Genomic DNA, 15770 nt, shown 5'->3' with positions numbered 1-15770 from the left:
GCCGTGCCTTTTCTGCTCATTACTACCACAGCTTGGAAGTGTTACAGACTGCCAACCTGGACCCATTCCTCTTAGTGTAAGCAGGCTGCATCTCCTCAAGAGGACTGTCCACCTGTGTCCACATCCACATCTGCAACAGGCCCTATGCTAGAGTGATCTTTCACAACTGCTCCTCCGTCGTTTCAATGAAAATGGGCTAGATTTTCAAGGCCAGCTTGCCCCACCTGCTCCTCTACAGCTGTACAATGATGCAGTCATCACTTCTCAGCATTATTATCTCCATTTGAGGTGAGTAACTGTCTCACAGCCCCTTGATGCCCCTATGGGTGACCCACTTTCTTTGCCACTTGTTAGACCTGTCAGCCTTAGGGTGGTCTTTCCCAAAGATTTTGCCTGCTTTCCTCTAGTTTTGCTGAATTTGTTTTTTTTGGCCATAGGACTCTGTGCACTTTGCCACTGGTAACCAGTACTAAAGTGCTTGTTTTTTCGCCCCTGAACATGGTTTGATTGGTATATACCTATTTAGCATATTCAATTTACTTTTAAGTCCCTAGTAATTTCTACTACATGTGCCAGGGCCTGTAAATTAAATGCTACTGGTGGGTTTGCAATACTGATTGTGCTACCCACTTAAGTAGCCCTTTAAACATGTCCCAGGCCTGCCTTTGCAGCATGAAAGAGTGTCCCATTACCATACCGACTTGCCATTTTAAATCCCTTGCCAAGCCTCAAACTTCCCCTATATTACATATAAGTCACCCTAATGTAGGCCTTAGGTGGCCACTAGTGCAAGGTGATTTGGAACCAAAAGGTAGGACATGTGCTTTTTAAGTTTAACATTTCTTAATAGTGAAAAAACTCTTAAATGTGTTTTTCTCTACTGTGAGGCCTACTATTCTCACAGGATAACATTGTGGATTCCTTATTACATTTATTAACCTGTAATTCCTGATTGGAAAGGGGTAGATCTGTCATGTTTTCTACCTATGAAATTGTAATGATAAATCCTTTTTAATGGTACAGTCGAATTTACTGTCACAATTTTGAAAATGCCACTTTTACAAAGCTAAGCATGTTAAGATATAAATATCTTGGATGGAATTTTTTGAAAATGTTAATTACATATAGGTCAAGTAGCTCAATAGTTTTTGTCCACTAAATCCAAAGACTGATGTTTCATTATTATGTATTATATTATTATAATATATATTATTGTATATATACCACTATAGGTGGTACATCCTTCTCCGTTCAAGCAGCCAAACTATGGAATTCATCACCTTCAACTATAAGAGCCACCAATAACTTTTTGTCTTCAGAAAACTACTCAGAAGTTGGCTCTTTCCTTCATAACCACCATATTCAAACAACTATGGACTGCATATGCCTATGTTGATAAACATATTTTCTGATTATGTGTCTATTTCTAGTTATGTATAGTTCTTTATAAAATATGTATTGCTACTATGCCATAACAATAAAATACACACTCTTTAAACCTATTTGACTAACTATATTTAGTCATGGTTCTAATTATGTATTGTATGTACATATATGTGTGTGTATTCATTGTGTATGTATGTGTGTGTGTATGTGTGTATGTATGTATATATCAGTCAGTGCATGGCTCCTGGGTGGGTTGTTATACTAGATATCTATGAATCCCTGCTCTCATCTTATCACACTTATCTACCCATCATCATATGTCATGTCTCTATCAATCTATCCTCCATTCCCACTCTGACTCATCCCAAATCCATTCTACTACTTTCATCTCCTAAATAACTCTGCCTAAGCTCTTCCCTCCGCTTCCACATCTAACTCACCAAACCTCACTCTACTACGATGACCTCCCAAACAACCATTCTAAACTCTCCCTCATTTATCTCACCCAGCTATTATGATCTCCCTAACCCTTCCACAGACTCTTCCGCCCTCCATCCCCCTTTACTCATCCCAAGCCTTTGGGATGAGTGAACGAGGGATATACTCCCAATTAACACTTCTGGATTTCTTTCCTCCTCCACCCCTCCATTACTCCAGTCAATCTAACTAACAAACTCTCATATCCTCAGCTCAAATTAACTCATAATAATACTAAAACTATACTCATATTTCCCGATGCTAATCCATCACTAATTCTTGTTGGGTTCCGGAGTAGCATGCTACTTGCCGAAAAGCACTTTGACGCCTTGTCAGGGGTAGTAAGCGCTATATAAATACTATTACAATACAATACAATACAATTATTTCACTTTTATTGTATCTTAGTCTCAGATTCTACATCTAACAGTAAGCTAGACATTTACAACACAACAAAACAATAAATCATAAAAACATTAATATTATACCTGCACCAAACAGTGATGTTTATAGACCATTTTACTTTAGCCTCATAGTGAAAGACAAAATCAATCAATCAATCAGATATTTGTATAGCCCATCTTATCAACTGGAGTTTCACAAGGCTCTGCTGGGGGGACGTGGATCAGTCAAAGAGCCAGGTCTTGAGGTCCTCCCTGAATTAAGCCAGCGATGGGGACTGCCTGAGGTGAAGCAGCATTGTGTTCCATGTCTGCATTGCGAGGTAGTTAGTTTACTTTAGTTTATGGGATTGATAGAGCGCACCGCTACCAGAAGTCCTCTCGGCGCTAATAAGGGACTGCTTGGTGACAGGAACAGCACTATAAGGAGAACAGTGCAGTTTTCAGTTTTCTACATAAAGAGAGCTTGGACGTATCATAGCGACCCTCTAAGGGGAGGGAGTTCCGAATGTTGGCAGCTCTATAGCCAAAGGATCTTCCTCCCCATCTGGATTTCTTACCATGGAAGAAGTTAATTAGAAAAGCTGATGAAGATCTGCATGTTCTACAAGGAGTGTAGGTTGTAATAATTAGTCTGAAAAAAATGGACCCTTATTTCGAAGGGCTCGGTGCAAAAAACACATGGCTTTAAAGATGGTGCGCTGTTCAATAGAAAGCCAGTGGAGAGAAGCCAGGGCTGTTTTGGCAGATAAATTCAGATAAATGTCATAGGGTTCAATGATTTATGCCAAATGGGACATATACATGTTAAAGAGAGTGGGGCTTAAAGAGAAGCCCTGTGGCACCCCTCAGCTGAGGGGCAAAGAATTAGAGAAGAAAGACCGATCTAAAACTTGAAAGGTCCTATCTTTCAGAAAGGAGGCGAGCCACTTTAAGGAGGTCCCTACAAATCCCATTTGAAATGTTCTATGTAGTAGTATCTTATGATCCACAGTCAAATGCGGCATTCAGATCTAATAGAATGATTGCTGCATATCTGCCTGAATCCAGGCGTTGTCAGGTATCGTCTGTAATGGCCAGAAGGGCAGTTCCAGTACTGTGTAAAGGTCTGAAGCCCATCTGGCTATGGTGCAGAAGATTATATTCCTCGATAAAGCCTGAAACTTGTTTATTGACATGTTTTTGAATGATTTTAGATTCTATTGAAAGAAAAGCAATTGGTCTATAATTACTCAATAACGTCGGATCAAGCCTAGGTTTTTTTTAGTAGAGGTTTGATAACAGCATTTTTCCAACATCCTGGAAGCTCACCATAGGTAAGAGAGTTATTAAGAACTTTGGTTAGGGCAGGCACTATCACATCTGAGCCTAAGGCTAATATAGACGGTGGAGTAGGATCAAAGGGGAGAACCTGATCTTATAGTACATAGATGGTTGGCTATTAGTTCCTCCGTCAGTGGCTGAAAGTCTGAAAGAGTGGCTCTCAGAGAGTGGAATATATCTTGGGGTACCAATTTAGCCTCTTGGGAAAGGTTGTGAGGAAAAGTTCGTAGGATATCTCAAATTCTCTCATGAAAAAAAACTCCTAGGTTGGTGCTGTGCTCCATAGAGGCTTGAATTGAAATACTTGGAGAAGGATCTTGGGTCAGTTCTTTGAAGATTAAAAAGATCTCTTTAGGGGAATTAGAAGATTGTTTAATTCTAGAGTAATAGAACATTCCCTGTGCAGCTTTAGTTTCCGCATGATGGGATCTAACCGTTCTTCTGTATTCACGTTTGGAGACAACGTCATAGGTTTTCCTCCATTTCCTCTCTAACTGCTTACATTCCTTTTTTAACTGCTGTAGTTTGGGGGAAAACCAAGAAGACTTCTTGGTGCGGATAATTTTATGGACAGTCGTAGCCTGTAGTAAGATGTCAAGAGAGTTAGATGTCCATTTATTAAATACATCTGCTGACTGTGACTCAATGGTAGAGAAGGAAGGGCGATGAAGTTCTAGAGTGTCTATCAAGTCTTTACGACTTAACTCGGACCAGTGGCGCTGAGTGGAAATGCTAGATAGAGGTTGTGTAGGTGCAGAAATTGCAGGAAGTGTGTGCGTAATTAACAAGTGATCAGACCATACCATAGGAAGTGGGGGAAGGGCTGATAAATTTAACAGGTTACTGAACACCAAATCAATGGTGTGGCCTTTAATGTGAGTGGAGACAGAAATTAACTGTGCCAAGTCTAAGGCTGCCAGATCCATAGGCACAGTTTTCGCCGAACTATTGTGTTCTTCATCTACATGAGTATCAAAGTCAGTCAAAATGGTGAAATTCGAATTCCTGCAAGCATAATCTGCTATCACATCTGGCAGGGCCTGAAGGAACTTCCTATCAGGACCAGGAGGGCGATAGATCAGAATTCCCGAGAAGGTAAAGGTGCATTAATTGCTAAAGAAAAAAAATAGACTTTCACAATCGGGAATTGCCAGAGTTTGAGTGACACAGTTTCAACTAAGTGAAAGAAAAAATGATTTGTGTAGTGATCATAGATAAATACTTTTTTGAAACTTTATTTAGTCATCTTAAGCCTCTCCTTATCTTTAATTATTACCTTAGGCTTTTCTATGTCAGTCCTCCACTTCACCCTCAGGAAGTACCTTTTAGTGCCTTTAGGTATGATCCATTACTGGGCTGCAAAGATACCTTGAGAATGAGAAAAACGTAATATAATGCCCATATTTTGATACTTGTAAACTTTCAGTTAGAACAGTAGGTTCTTCACAAACCCAACTTTTGTATCTTCTTTTGGTAATCCTTCATCAACAATGGTGCTGCTGGATTGCTACAACATGACCTTTGTTGTATCTAAAAATGCAGAAAGATTGGCATAAGTGAAGCTTTACGTGTTACTTTGTAACTCTCAGTCTCTGTTATGTGTTTATTCTAATCGCTGCACTTGCCCCCAATGCTTCCAATGTTACTTAAGTTTCGTTGTCGACTATTGGAGCTGATATTCGAAGTTTACAAAAGCTTTCACTCAATTTTTTTAAAGGCTGTTATCCGATCATTTCAATACTGCTGATCTACCGGTGTCCTCATTCGCTGTGTCTGTTTAGTTTTTCTCTTTTCCTTATACCCGCCTGCTAAGTTTCTCCTTTCTTCTATTCCTAGTACAATATTATTTATGTTGATGGGATGCCCCCATTTTGGCGTTCATTATTTCTGAAGTAAACAGAACATTTCTGAAGTAAACAGAAAATCAACGTTAATGGTGCACATGCGCACTGCTTTTGCCTCTTCTGTTTCTCCAGTGAGCGTGACTGAATTGCAACGCAACACTGATTCTGATATTCTTGGTGAGTGGCATTTAAATGTTTTTTTAACCGGCAATTCAGTTTTTAAGGAACAGTGACACAAGTTTTGGGAAACTTACTTTTCCAGCTGTATCCGTATTCCTTGTGTAAACTTCTTTCTTGTTGCCAGCAAGGGAAATGTGGCGTGTGCTGAATCGTTTATCTTTGCGCCATTTTGGAATCCAACAGACATGGCTAGTTGATTCCTAACAATTCTATATGCCAATGTGTGTATGCCAAGGTCAGCTAAATCACAGGATATAAATCAGTTACATTTGTATTTATTGACTGATGTTCATTCCTGGTAGGGGTAGGGTGATGTTCATTCCTGGTATTCCTACTTTTAGATTCCCCTTTAAATGTTACGCTTATAAAGTTTACTTTGGGTTGAGGAAATCCCTTCGGGTTGCGCCTTTTCTTCAAAGGCCATTCACTGGTGCATATTGGTACATGACGGACTCAATTATTTCAAAGTTGGTATTACTCCTGCATTGCATCATTTCTGCTTTGTCTGTATGTATTAAACAATCGCATCGGATTTCCGATCTTTTAACAAACATCTAGGGAATCTTCGGAGTGCACTTTTTCTTCAACGACCATGCCCTGGTGCATGCTAGTAAATGAAGTCATCTCTTTATACGGTTTAGATGAAACTCCTGCATCATTTCTTCCTTACCTATAAATCTTACACCCTCGCTTTAGATTGATCGGTTTTCACAAGCCTCTCTGGAATCCTTTTTTTATGCAGTGTCGGTCGTAATCCTGCATCATAATGAGTCTTGAACTTTGAATCAATTTCAGTTCTTTAAAGTTATTTTTTGGAGCCTTTAAAATGTATGTGCTTTGCCCGCAGCTCAAAAAGCTGGACCCTCAATTTGTTGTCCAGAGGAAACACATCTAGTGAATGTTGATAATTTACTATGCTGGATCTTTATACTACTGTCTTTTATTTACAGTCTTTGTAATTTCATAATTTAATTGAAGCCATTCTCTGCAGTTTTGAACACAGTATCAAAAAAGCTTCTTTGTGCATCAGTGCTCGTTCAGGATCACCTCCTCTTGGGTTTGGGGAAATGACTACCAGGACTATCCACTTGAACTCCTTTTCTGTATGCCCATTTCAGTAAAGCGTTTAATTTATGGTGCTGTGTTTATCTTTTTCTTAATCCTGGATGCTGTATAATTCTCTGTCATACTTCTTGTTTGGTCTTTCCAATATATACTTTTTGCGGGGGAAAATGATGACACACACCACAATGTTTGTGCAACAGTTGGAAAACTTTGAATGCTTCCATGTTACATTTCGATTGTACATTCAGATCCCTCCACAGATTGTCCACAGGTGACACATGTACCACATTTGTGGTGTCTCTGAAGGTGAGAGAGGTTCCAGTGCTTCCTAAAGTTAGTTTTGCTTCATTAGATGTTTATGAGCTCTAACTAGATGATTGCCCAAGCTCATATTATTTTTAGTGTGAATAAGGTTCGCTCTCATGTGCTCTTAATTTTGCAAAGTGATAAAACTTTCTTCATGCTAGATTTCTAAAAATGAAACTTTTCCACATGGTTCTACCATGGGCATTGATTGCCTAAATGTGAAGGCACCTTTCCTGAGTCTTGGCAAGGTTTAAAGATTATATCCTACCAATACCATTCAGCATGATAAGACCCACCATTAACCCAGTTTTCTCACCATCATGTTATTTCACAAGTCTCTTTGTGAAAAGGAATACGCACATTTCATCTCTGACAAAAAAGCCTATCTCTGGCTGCCCCGATATCGGCAAGGGTCTTTTATGCCCTCTATGTGTCTGTCATCAGACATTCTGTTATACATTACCTTCAACAGCAGTGGGTTGATGTCAGGTCTGTGAATCGATCTGGGGCCTGCACACAAATAAATTATTTTCCATTTTGATTCCCAACTATGGTGTTGGGCAGGTCTTCTGAGAAACAAGACACAATCCAAAATACTGGAAAAAGTATTGAATGCCACCAACATTTCTAGAGGCTAATTTTGACCCGGGACCCCAATCGCCTGCGGCCCAGCCTTATGGCCAGACCCTGCAGCTAACCACCCTATAACCACCCAAAGCCTTTGGCCATGCACAGCAGGGTTTAGCGACAGCAGCCAACCCCCCATAACCACCCAACCCTATGCCATGCACCACCTTCGGTGGCGGTTGTCCCCTGTTTCGGCCCTTGGAACTTCATCCTCTGGGGCCTGACCATAGATGCAGTGGTGCAGAGGGCACCCATGACAACCTATGGGGACGTGGGAGGAGTCTGAAAGCCTGCGTTGTTCCACCAGCTCCCATCCCCTGCAGGAGCCAGCATTGCTCTGCACGCAGGCAGATGCTTTAAATAGCAGCTCCCTCCATGCATGAGCAATGTCTTCATCCCTTTCCCTGCCCTCATTACAGTGGGCAGCGAAAGAGAAGAAAACTCCACTTTTAGCAAGTAAGAGCAGATTGACCGCTCCTGCTTGCTGTAAGCAGAGTGTTTGCTTTTGCTTGGCAGGAGCTGTCAACTCATGCCAAGCAAAAGCAAACATCTGCCTCTGAGGGTGGGAACCTCAGAGGTTAGCAGGAGCCAGCCCTATATAGTAGCAGTCCCCAGGGCCATGTATGGCTCCATGAGGGGACTGCACAGACCCCGTCCTTCTTGAATTTGGCCCAGGGGAGGTGGTGGTCCCAAGGGCTGAGGGGCCACGTGGACACCTTCCTAAAACCATTTTGACCATCTTTGGTTAACTCAAGTAACTGTAACTCGGGCCCTCACCATGCACAGCTAAGTACTCCACATATAACATAATTGCTGACACCTTCCATGGCATCATTGATATTATCACTGCAACATTAGCAATAACATTGATTAGAAAAATGTGCATGGTGTAGGCACGAGTTAGAGTTACCTTGGAGCGTGAGTTACAGTTACTTGAGTTAACCATAACTGTAGCTGCTGAATTTCTATGGTTTTGTGCAAGTAAATTCAGGACCTAACTGTAACGTCCCTGTAACCTTTGTTCTTTTAGTGAAAAAATAAATAAATATATATATATATATATATATATATATATACATAGATTCCACCAATAGTGTAATAATGCAGAAAGCATGTGGCTTAGACAGAAAACAATAAAACTATATTTTACGTTATTCGGTAAGATGGTAGAATGAGCCGCAAGCAAAGTGAGCATCTTGGGTAGTGGTTGATGATTCACCACAAGAACTGTAACGCATATATACGCAAATTAGAATAGTTTGATTAAGCATGAAAGAGGGGGAAGCCAATTGTCATCTGCAAAATTATTTATAATGATAAGCAAGTATATAATAGGCAGTAAGTATATCAAAAGTAGAATAAAGAAATGTACTCACTCCATAGGCCCAAAGAGGGCCTATAAGGGGCTTATGGGAAATATCTGGCTCAGCATAACCAAATTAATTGATTGCAAATCAAGAAAAAAGAAAATTCATGCACTGAGGTCGAAAAGGGGAGGTGCATCCTATGATAAAAGTAAAACAAGTATGCTGTAAATAAAAAAGTACCCACCCAGTGAGGCAGTTAATGCATAAGAATGACAATTATATGAACAGCATCCACATTTTTGTTTCAAACTACACAGGTAGTCACTGAAGGTGGAAGCAGAAACATGAGATAGAAATCTCACAGGATAAACAGACAGTAGAGCAATCTTGGAATAGTGCGAGGTGCATAACACACCTATTCATCATTATTACTAGAGTCTGTATGAAAGTCAAGTAAGGGAAGGTGTGTTGTTGTGTTCCAAAGTAACCTAGGACGTCCTGCTCGGAAGAGGGAGACTGTCAACAAGGAGATGAATTTAAATAATGGGAATACAGTTAATGAAAATGATGAGTAAAACATGAAAGCAAGAACGAAAACCACAATGACATAGGTATGTGGTTGTTAGTAGAAGGATAAAAAGTATGTGAAACTCAAAGGAGCCATGCAGGGCCCTGCAGAAAAGAGTGCCTCAAGTGTCAAAAAGTGTATGAAATGGCTATTCTCACAGTGTTCAACTGCCAGTAAGTTATAAAAATGTATAGCTCTCAACTTCTTGCAGCGCTTCACGTCACGTGCTGATCCCATTTCGAATATTAAAATTGATACTGTGGGCGGTTTGTGTGATTTATTTTTTATTATAAAATGTTTTACTCAGCCTTGAGCCTGTAGAAATCCATAACCCATTCCAAAGCAGTCTGTACAGCTATCATTTTTTTTTTTCTGGAGAAATAGCAATGCATTTGACTTTCAATATACAACCATACATATCCTTCCTCGACTTTTGGGAATGCAACTTTTACACTCCCAATGGAGCCACTCGCCCAGCTTTGTTCCAGGTATCATCACTCTTTATAAATGCTCCATTAATTCCACAGACCACAGTGGCACCCATCATTTAGAAACAAGCCCAAGTCATTGCTCGTTCCAAAAAAAACTTGAGCTGATCCTATTATGTTATTTACCGACACCCTGGGACTAGGAACTTATTCAATATACCAACCTGATACTGAGAACCTGGTGGACTGCAACCAACCCACACTCCACTTAGAATTACTTGAGTAAAGTACATTTTAGAGAATGATCAGTCCTGTAAGATTTCACAGAGATATTTAGCAGAACTCAAACCCTTTTTCATTGTGAACAGGCACATTCAAGAACACCAGGACACTAGGAATATACATTCAAGATTTATTAAAATCAAAATTGTAATAAATTACATGCTCCATGCACAAATCTGGGAGCAATGCTAAATAATAAATAGAATTTCAAAGAACATGTCAAAACCATGTGTACTATGGCTTTACATGTCCTAAATATAATTTGGAAGATTCTGCCTTTTATACCGGCAGCCACCACAAAGTACTTGGTGTAATCAACGAATATACCTAGAATGGATTATTGCAACTCCTTGCTAATCAGCTTACCCAAACATCTTATCCAACGCTTTCGACTTCTTCAAAATCCAGTGACCGGGTTGAGTTTGCAATTAAGGAAAGACTTGTCTATTTCTCAGCATCTTCAAAATCGTCATATGCTACCATTAGTCAATGGGTGCTTTTTAAGGCCTTGTGTTTGTTCCATAATATATTTTATAACACAAGAGAGGAACCTACAGGGATTTCTTTTTCTCTAGCATAAAACCTTTAAGGATTTAAGATCCACATTTACAATTTTGGTCAAAATTCCCAGGTTTACAAAATCCAGATTAGGTGACTGTTCTTTGGAGGTTGTGACATTGAAAGCTTGAAATTCCTTAACAGTGTCTCTTTTCTCCTAACCTAATTTTCTGAATTTCTGAAAACAACTCAAGATTTTTCTGCATGACATAGTTGCCTGCTTTTCCTCTCTGTAGTTCTAGAGCCGACCTACTGAAAGAAGTTGCTTGAAGGAAATGTAAGACATTGGCTTGGCATAGCAGTGATCTCATTGTTGTCTCCTCTCTGCCAGTTTCACCTGCATCCTGTGGATCGTAATGTTCGACCAGTGGCTTAGCAAACTTGTCAAGTTTTCCCTGCTTGTGGTTCGCCATCTTTGACATTGTTGCTAGCTGCAGAAACAAACGAGGACCCACACAAACCTGGGCAGGAGTTCAGAAGCACCTCAAGTACCACAGAAGATCAGGGTTTCATCACACATATCATCCAATCCATGTCCATGTTTCAATCCTCCAGCAGGACCCGCCTCCCCTAAGAAGTTGGATGGCACATACAGTCACCGTTCAAAAGGTCACTAGGCAAAATAAATGCAACTCTCCAGCAGTCCACGATGTTGGCAGTCACCTGACAAAACAAGGATAACTGGGGAAGACCCTCCAAAGACTGCAGTGCACAGGCAACTTCAATCTTGAATCTGTCAGAAATTACCAGACCACCGGCCTCCATGTGCTATGGGCCAGAGCCCAAGACTAAAATGAAAAAAAGGGTCTCCTTGTGACAAGCATGCCCCTGCAGGGCCTGGACACCACACCCATTTTTCTGCTGTCCCCTGGGTGCCATGCTCTGGGCTGCTCAGGGCCACCACTGCTAGAAGGCTGCACACAGCCAGGGAAAGGAATCCCACCTCCTGACTAAGCCTACACCTTGAGTTAGGGACAGCCCTCACCCATAGGTCCAGCACTCCAGTTTGCCAGCCTCCCGGCACCAGGACGGTCCCTGCAGGGCAGAGACCATCATGCCAACAGAAAGTGGACCGCCCCATGTGAGCGTTGTTCAGTGAGGCCCAGCCATTCAACTGCATCTGATTTCCAGTCTCAGGCAGCAGCTTCCCCACAGACTATGTTAATCGGACAATCCTAGCCGGCAATGCATCTCTGGAGTAAAGTATGCGACTCACTGTTCTGTTGGGAAACCACAGGGGACCATGTAGGAGGATATTGCAGGATTATGAGGTAGATGTAGCTTGGGAGCCTTTTAATAAAAAGGCATTTAAAGGCTTTGGCCAGTTGAACTTAGTAAAGAGTCTATGGTCCTTCTGAGCTCCAAATCACCTAAAATATCTGGTGGACTGTGGTATGGGTGAATTCATTTGCAGACACCTACTAGGAAAGACTTGTTATTTTGGATGAAGCAAATATATTTGACTTTGGCTTATAAAACATTTAGATCGTACTCTTTTCCAAGTGTTAAAAAGCCTAGCTAAAAAACTTTTTAAAGGCGAAATAGGCACAAACCTGGAGCACACTGCGATTGCATTACCTTTCTAACAATTAATCAACCACCCTTGGCTTCAGTATATCAGAGATCAAAACATAAAAACTATTTACTGAAAACAGCAGTTCCTTTCTCAAGGTTTTAGTAATCTCAACTCATCCTTTCACTCAAAACATTATATTATGTTCCATACTTATCTGTTGTGGCATCTAATCTTACAAAGGTATTTGAATACCACTGCCTGACAGATCTGCCTTCTCTGTAATATATGCCCTTGAAAGCAATTATTGCCTCCCTTGTCAATTGACATTTATACTTTTGGTCATTAATTATAGTACCTCTGCATCTGTGCAGGAAAGCCAGAAAGGTTTCCTGTTTAAGGCTGGATGATGTTACATCCTTCATGTGGTACAAGTTGTGTCAACTTAAAAGGTGTATAAGAGGTGAATTTGTACCTACATTAGCTGTGCTGAATTAGATTCTACTCAAACACTCAAGGCACACATCCCTACATTGTCCCTTTTCTTAGCTACATATTCCATACCATATTTTAGGGTTTGTTTGTCACAATTATTTTTCCGCTATGCCTAGCCCTTTTTAGATCATAATATAAATTAATATTGTATTTGAAACTGCAGGTGCTCCCTCATTTTTTATCCAACCAAAGGAATTGCAATGCCCAAAGTGTGTTAGCACATGAAACTGAAAGTGTGCTGTGGCAATACAGAACATCTCACACATAACACAGTATAAAGATCATGGGGCAGATGTAATATTTTTTCACGCAAAGCAGGGCAGTAAGCCACGTTACTGTGCACTCTGTGAAAAGGAAACAGCAAAAATGCACCATATCAACTAAGATATGGCACTTTTCTGCTGCCGCCTTTGGCTGGCACACTGTGTGCTGCCTAGCGCCAACACGGGCACCCTTGCACCATGGTACAAGGGTGCTTTTGTTACAGGCATGATTGTTTTTGTACTGAAAGGGACATCTTTCTGCACATAAATAATTCTTAATGGAACTTTCCTTCTCCTGTATCTATGTTTGCTGCTACATGCAGCACAAATGGAAAAAGGAAATAATGAGGAGAAATAAAGATATTTCTCCTTGTTACACATCTCTGCGAAAGGCTTAGAATTTTGATGCATTTCAGGTTTGCAAGATTTTCTAAATCTGGAAATGCGACAAAATCCATGGGTGGATGCATAGGAATGCCCATGCTCCACCAATGGAATGTCATCCCATCTCAAGGTAATGCAAAGCAGCATTATTTTGTATTTAGTAAACCATACAAAGTGACTATGTTAGTTTTTGTTAAAACTGACATAACTTGGACACAAAAGCATAGAAAACCTGTCCCTCACTGTTCATTTATGCCAGAAAGTAGCATCCTAACTGCATGCATTTTTGGAAAGTGGATTATTGGTAAGGGCAGGTAATTACCTACACTCATCAATAGGCCACAAACCCTCACTAGGTCCAGTCAGAGTCTCAATAAATTAATCACAGCTCAACCCTTTGTAGCTTGGCAACAACAGTTAGTCTTAACTTAGGAGACAGGTGTGTAAAGCATTTAAAAAACACAAAAGAGTAATTAAGCAAAACACCAACCAAAAGAAACATCCCAAATCAATTTATAAAAATATATTATAGTTTTATCTTTGAAAATGACACTAAAACAACAAAAATCCAATAAAGGGAACCGTAGATATGATTTTTTGAAGAATAAATGTTTTCTAGCACATGGAAATCAAAAGCGCCTATCTGGACATCTGGTCGCACTGGACCAGGGCAAAGTCAAAATATGAGGTTGACCGCGATGGAGCCATGTTCGGCTACATTGAACAGGTGGCCTCGGTTTCAGTTTTACCTTCAGATTTAGGGCCTGAATTAAGAAAAGTGCTGCTGCACCCATAGCAGTGCCACTTTTCTTGTGCCCCTTATCGCCCACTTAGGCAACCATGTGTGTGCCATATCTAATATAACGCGCACCATGGAGGTAGTAAGGGAACTAGCGTTTACATTTTTTATGCTAGTTCGTAGCTTTGCAAGATTAACATCAAATACTTTGATGCTAATCCTGCAAAGCTCATTGATTCCCATTGTAAACAAAGGTGTGCCTCCTTTCAACACTTGCTCTGAGAAGGCTTTAAGAGTGCCGAAAAAAATGACGCAAAGAAATCTCTTGGATTTATTTGCTCCAGTTTTGAGGTTCCCCTAATAGGGGAACGCCCCCTCTTCATACATTATGCCTGGCTCACGCATAATGTGGCGCAAAGGGTTTCAAAGTGGTCCAATGCAGGCATTGTGCCACTTTGTAAATATGGTGTGGCATTTCTGACCATTTAACACCACATTAGTGTAAAAAACAATGACGCTAATAAGGAGCAAGGAGGCGCTAGTGGCTCTAAAGTCTGCCGCTTAGTCTTTTTCTTGAAGTTTCTCTGGACTGGGATGAAGTCACAAGCCAAATCCAACCTCCCTTGATCCCTCTTCGGATACGTGTTGCAGGAGACCTCGGTCAAGGATTCTACGTTCGGACTTAGATGATTTTCTGTGACAGAAATCTTCATCCGGGAATAATTTAAAAATGAGCCGACCTCCCTAGAACCCTCCTCAGATGCACTGCGTGGGAAGCCTCGGTCAACTTTGTACATTTGGATTTAGAAACTTTTTTAGAGCTTTTTCTTTCTGATGTCAGATAACCTTCCACAGCAAGTCGATTTCGAGTCGACATTGTCGGATTGTCTTTCCATGAACCAGCAGTGAAATCCTGGAAGTCTGAGACTCCGGAACATTTCAGCAGGACGAACCTGCAGGTCAGGGCGGGTCGCGGTTGATGTAAGCCGGCTTGACTCACGACGTTGAGTCGGTCCACTTATGGAGCTCTCTTCCAAAGTTGCTCCAAACTTCTCCAAACATCTAGATCTTCTCACAGAAGGTATTTTAAGATTCTGTAGGAGTCCATAACTGGCTTCAAGGTTCCAGAAGCTCTGAGTTGCTTCTTTGGGGTTAGAACTTCAACTCCCAGAATGCACCTGGTTGAAATCCAAAAATGACCACTGGTCATCTGGTCAGTTTCTTCAGGGCTTGATGCAGGGGGCTCTGGTCAGCTATTTTTTTACCTGTAGCCTGCAGCGAGTCCCTTCTTGAAGCACTAGAAGCCTGGCAAAGCCATTTTTGTAGTGAAGCCCAAGAGTGCAGCTGGTGCAGTCCTTCTGAGTGCAGTGTCCAGGTCATGGGAGCCTAGTTCCTGTACGGATCTGAAGTGTGGGGCAACTCTGCCAATGTTATCCTTTCTCCTGGAATGGAAAGCAGGAATTGCTCCTCTCTAATTACATGCAGGCCACCACCCTCTTGAGTGACCACTTCCTGGAAGGATTCCAAAAATCAATCCCAGCGAGCAACATTCCTCCAAAATCCAAGACAGCAAAAATTTGTTTAGATCTGGCTGAGCCCACCCACTGGTGTGGCTAGTCTTCCC

The sequence above is a fragment of the Pleurodeles waltl genome, chromosome 11, assembly GCF_031143425.1.
Source record: "Pleurodeles waltl isolate 20211129_DDA chromosome 11, aPleWal1.hap1.20221129, whole genome shotgun sequence".
NCBI lineage: Eukaryota > Metazoa > Chordata > Amphibia > Caudata > Salamandridae > Pleurodeles > Pleurodeles waltl.
Note: the sequence above shows the minus strand (reverse complement) of the source record.